Below are 6,000 nucleotides of genomic sequence, written 5' to 3'. Positions count from 1 at the left end.
ACCAAACTGCCTGCACTAGAATTATAGCCCTTTACCAGTTGTATAACTAGATTTGTTAACCATCTCTGTAACAACTCCATAACTCAGTTTCCACATTTGTATAGCAACAGAGTTATTATGAGGGTTAAATCATTATACAATGCCTAGTACATGGTAAATACTCCTATTTGATATTTTTGTTAGGCACCTGCTACAAGAATAAAATGGTGAATTAAGTATTCAGTGTTGGCTAACCAGACAGGTCCCTGCCTTTGTTAAACTAATATCGTGAATCTCTTCCATGGCAATCATGTCTCATGTGTCCTTCTAGCATGACAAACCACTTTGGTCCAAAATTCCAGGCAGGATGGGGAGTAAAGAGAAGCTTCAGGAACCTATGCTGTTGCAGCTTAGGAAAGTGCCTAAAGAGATACAGATAGTATGAATTCTCCCCAGATTTGCAAAGAATTTCATTACAGTACTTCAGATATCAAAAAAATGTCATTGGTGTTCAGATTTCCTTGGATGTGGATTTCTTCTCAGTCACCTTTGCCCAGGAACATGGTAGGCTCAGCAACAGGTCATTCTGACTCATAGTGAGGATCTGATCCTGCGTCTCAGGGCAGGTAATTCATTTCTAATCTTACTCCATTATAACTGTGTCCCTGCCTTGCTAGACTGATAGATATTGCACAATTCTATCCTGACTGGGGCCCTGCTTTGTTCTCTCTGGATCTTGTTTCTCTGGACCCATTTCTAGGACAAAACTCCAGTTCCTAAAGCAAGATCCAGTTATCTCAGTATTATTTGCCAGCATACCTGCATCTTTATATTGTTCTTATACTCAGAAGACCATCCAGGCACTTGACTGGACCCTAATCTACTGTCAGAACATGCATCTGTTACTTTTGGTGCCATATCTAGGGTTATATGTGTTTTCTTGAGGGAGAAGTTAAGATAACCAAGAAAGAGAGAGATCCTGGCCAAAACAGAATAGTCTGAGAAGGTGAATTTCGTAATTTCATTATGTATTAAGAACATCAGAGTTCAAGAGATAAAGTAACTTGTTCGTGCTCAAAGTGTAAAGCAGTGATGGAGCCAGAATGGAAAGTCAGACCTGCATGACACGAAATCCATGCTCTTGTCGACTATATCAGTCATTCACGTATGTTTTAACAACCAAATAATCCAAAACAGGACACAACCTAACACTCTTTCATATTTTCTTCTTATAGGACAGCAATGCTGAGGGGAAACCAGAGCCACATCACTGAATTCCTCCCCCTGGGATTTAGCACTGACCCCAAGCACCAGGCGTGGCTCTTTGCCAGCTTCCTGGCCATGTACCTGATCAAAGTGTTTGGCAACTCAGTCATCATTACAGCCATCCGTGTGGATGCCCACCTTCTTCCTCTCCAACCTGTCTGTCATGGAGTGAATTGTGTCCTCTCAGAAATGTGTGTATTAATTTGGTTAGGCCATGATTCCCACTATTCTGTGGTTTTCCTCCATTTTGTGATTGTAATTTTATATTAAAGAGGGTTAGGGTGGGATTGTAACACCCTTACCAGGTCACATCCCTGATCAAATAAAAGAGTCTTTCCCTGGGATGTGGTCCTCACCACCTTTTGTCTCTCAAGAGATAAAAAGAAAGGGAAGTAAACAGAGAGTTGGGAACCTCATACCACCAAGAAAGCAGTGACGGGAGTAGAGCATGTCCTTTGGACCTGAGGTTTCTGTGCTGAGAAGCTCCCAGACCGAGGGAAAGCTGATGACAAGGAATCTTCTTCTAGAACTGAAAGAAACAGAAAGCCTTCCCCTGGAGCTGATATCCTGAATTTGGATTTGTAACCTACTAGTATTTGAGTTAGACTGTGATAGAATGATTGTCTCTTTGTTAAAGCCATCCACTTGTGGTATTGGTTACAGCAGTACTAGATGACTAAGACACTGTCTTTCATAGACATCTACTTTACAAATTTCATTTTGCCAATGTTGATGGCAAACACGTTGAGCAAGAGCAAGAAGGTGCCTTTTGCCCAGTGTATCACCCAGATGTATTTCTTTGTGGCCTGAGCAGTCCCTGACAGCTTCCTCCAGGCTGCTATGGCCATTGCTCACTATGTGGCCACCTATAACCCACTGCATTACACCAAGACCATGAACCCCAGATGCTGCCTCCTGTTGGTGATGGCTTTGCAAGTGGTATCACAGCTCCACTCAGTAACCCACACAATTCTTATTGCCCACTTCTCCTTCTGTGGATCCAATACGATCCACGATTTCTTCTGCAACGTCCAGCCATTGCTAATGCTCTCCTGCTCTGACACCTCTGTCAATGAACTTTTTGGCCTTCACAGAGGGCTCCTTTGTGATCATGAGTCTCTTTATCTTCATTATTATGTCATGTATCTAAATTACTCATGCTGTTTTGAGGGTTACTTCAGGAGGAAGCAGGTACAAGGTCTTCTCCACCTGTAGATCCCACCTCATGCTTGTGGTACTCCACTATACAACTACCATCTTAGTGTACATTCACCCCTCATCCACCTACTCAGTGACAAAGGACCATGAGGCCACTTGTCATCTATACTGTGGTGATCCTCATGCTGTACCCTTTCATCTATAGCCTTAGGAACAGGGACAGGAAGCAGACCTTGGGAAAGCTAACTAGGAGAACAGAACAAAATACACATGTTTTGCTACCTCTAGAAGTTTAATCATTGATTCTACAATCATGTGGTAAGCACCTACTGTCTGCAGGCACTATGTTTCATTTTGAAAGGAAACCTGGGGTGGAAAAGGGGAGTGTGCTATCACATTATAGGGATTGCAACTAGTATCACATAACAATATGCGTATAAATTTTTGTATGAGAAATTAACTTGAGCTGTAAAGTTTCACCTGAAGCACAGTTATATAGAGAGAGTCTTCCAATCCATGAGCACAAGATGCCTTTCCATTTATATATAACTCTTTTAATTTCTGTCAACAATGGTTATTACGTTTCAGAGTATACAACTTTCACCTCCTTGGGCAAACTTATTGATAGGTATTTTATTTTTTATATGCTATTGTTTTCTTGATTTCATTTTTTTCATTGCTTGTGTATAGAAACAACATATTTTAGTATTAACACTTGTACCATGCAACTTTTCTAAACCTGTTGATTAGCTCTAGTAGCTTTTTTGTGGACTCTTTGTGGATTTCCTGTCTTTAGGATCGTATCTCTATGAATACGGATAGTCTTATGTCTTCCTTTCAGATTTTATTGCCTTTTTTTCCCCCCCTAATTCCTCTAGCTAGAACTTCCAGTACAATGTTGAATAACAGTGTGTAAGGGACTCTGTTGATCATTAAGAATATAATGATACAGAGATTGCCTCTGGAATGGAGCTTCTACTCTGGTTAGGATAAAAGATAAGACAATCTTAAGTGTAACAACAAAAAAGTGTAAACAACAAAAGAGAACTACAGTGCCAAATGATAGAAATTTTATAAGCCCTGCTTTACAGGCAGGTGATTGAGATTATAAAAAGGGACTCTTTCTCCATTCCCAAAGCCTACTTTTCAGACAATGATTAGATAGGCCTATAAAACAAAAAATAATACACCTGAGGAACGTGTTTCTTAGTTCAATCAAATATACGAGACCAAATGAATGGGCAGCTTCTGTCCAAAAGCAGGATGAGAAGGAAGGAAGAGACAGGAACTGGATGAATGGACACAGGGAATCCAGAGTGGAAAAGGGAGAATGCTGGCACATTAAGGGGATTGCAACCAAAGTCACAAAATGATATGAGTATTTGAATGAGAAATTAACTTGAGCTGTGAACTTTCACCTAAAGCAAAATAATAAGAAAGAAAAGAAAAATAAACTTAAAAAAAAAAAGGAAGGGGGACTGTTTCTGTCTAAGTCCTCCTTTTTCAAGTTCCCTGAAAATCCTGTTTTTTGTGAAATTTCATGTTCTTTTACAGAGTAAATGGCAGATCTTTACCTAAATTTTCTTTGTTGTGGTACCTGCTACAATAGCTAAGAACATTCATTTAATCCTGGCCATGACAACAACCAATGTTATTATTTAAGGCCCTATTATTTACCTCACTGTGAAATGGGCATAACGATCAGACATATCTTCAAGAATTCATATTGGTATTACATGCCTGGAATGTATTAACCACCCAATCTATTGCCTTTATTGTTTGTTTGTTATTTCAAGAAGTTGGGACAGGGCACAAGTCAGCCACTATGGGATAAGAACCAATTATATACAAAGGGGAAGGAAGGAGACAGTCACTGACTTGATATAGATTAGGAGTGTCACTTTCTCTTGTCGACAGAAGTCTGACCTTGGCTAGATGGCACGGGAATTGAATTCAGACAGGCCAGTGGAATGGAGGCAAAGTCCCAAGACTCTATGGATACTAATATAGGGATTGAAGTCAATCCTATGACATACACATTGCTCAGAGTATGTGACAACATGAGTTGCACATGAGTTCTAAATACATAGAAATCTCTAAAAAAGGATTGTTTCATCAAGTGGGAACAGCACAGCCATCGTAGTTCAGAACCATGAACAGCTCTCTAACTGCAGTTTGACTGCAAGTTTCCTAGAAAGTCTCCCTCTCTTGTATCACTTGAGAGACTTTGTTCAAAATTATTTGTTTCTGCTGCCCCAAAATGTGGCTCATCTGGCTCGTCTCTCATAGCATACTCCTTACTTTGGACCTGATTTATTGCTTTCTTCCTGCGCCCACTGATTTGACATTTGGGGATTTTGCTCCTTTCTCTGATGACTGTATTACCTGAACTTGGTGTTCAATCATCATTTTTCACACATGTACAACAGGAGAGATATTGTCATTAATCCTTCTGATCCAAGCACCTAAGACCCCAGTCTAGAGCACAAACTAAGGCCAGAATGTGGGGATGTGGAGTTTCAATTCTGGAGCAACAGACCTGAATACCAGGTCTGACTGACAGTGAAAGAAGTTGAAGAAGGAGCCTTGTATAGTGCCTGGGACACCTTCCCTCTATCCTGATCTGCCTCCTACCCAGAACTGGTTCTATATGATTATAAACACTTCTTGAGATACAAGACTAGACACAACCTCTTCACCAAATCTAACCCTGAAACTGGCTCAAATTAAATAAGAGGTTTAATGTATCTTTGACCTTTTATGTGCCATTATCTCTAATTTTTTCTCCATACTTCAACAGAATTATGTTTTTAAATTATTTCTTCATCTCCTTCCTGACTCCCTCCATTTTAAAGTCCTTTCATGGATCCACATCGTCTTCAGGACAAAGTTCAAATCCTTCACTTGACCTTGAAGACGTGTTACAATTTGGTCAGTGGCTCTCTGACCATGGTGTTCTCTTTAACTGTGTATCTCCCTATATATACCTCTATCTCTCTCCCAGTTGAGTCTTCTCATGCACCCTTCTCTTCCTATAATGCTATTCTTCTGATGAACTTCCAGTCATATTTTCAGAAACTTTCCCTGATCAGTCACACCTGATCTAGTTACTCTTTATAGAAGTACCAAGTACTGTCTTCTATCATAGCATTCATCACACTATTATAGAACACATAAATTTCCATCTGCACTTCTAATCTGTGAGCTTTAGGGCAAAGGTTGTATCACATTTCTTTTGAATCCCCAGTGCACATCACAGTATATAACTTTTCATTGGTTGAATTATTTAACAAACACATAAGCCTGATCGTACCTCAAATACAGTTAAAGTTGGCTACTGTTTTTATATTTTTTTGAGGTTTTCCAATCTCCCTTGCCTTACCTTATATGGAGCCTGTCAGGAAGAGAGAGGGCTTTGTGAATGCTCAAAAATTAGAAACAGAGAAATTGTTCAGCAACACCTGGGAACTGACTATGCCTGTTGTAGCGAGGTGCGTTTTGTCAGTTCCTTTATTAAGACCTGGTTCTGCTCCCTGGAAGTGATTTTCCATGACTCTTGGTTCTCCTCTCCTGGCTCTTAGCTCTGCACTCTGAATC

At 40.0% G+C, this 6,000-nt stretch overlaps 1 pseudogene; it reads left to right on the top strand.

Annotated features, from left to right (window-relative positions):
• Positions 1 to 930: 930 nt before the first annotated feature.
• LOC111749864 (olfactory receptor 1F1-like) lies at positions 931 to 2,699 on the top strand (annotated as a pseudogene).
• The last annotated feature ends 3,301 nt before the right edge of the window (positions 2,700 to 6,000 follow it).

The sequence above is a fragment of the Loxodonta africana genome, chromosome 9, assembly GCF_030014295.1.
Source record: "Loxodonta africana isolate mLoxAfr1 chromosome 9, mLoxAfr1.hap2, whole genome shotgun sequence".
NCBI lineage: Eukaryota > Metazoa > Chordata > Mammalia > Proboscidea > Elephantidae > Loxodonta > Loxodonta africana.
The sequence above is the reverse complement of the archived record's forward strand: the minus strand, read 5'-3'. Positions and strand labels throughout refer to the sequence as shown.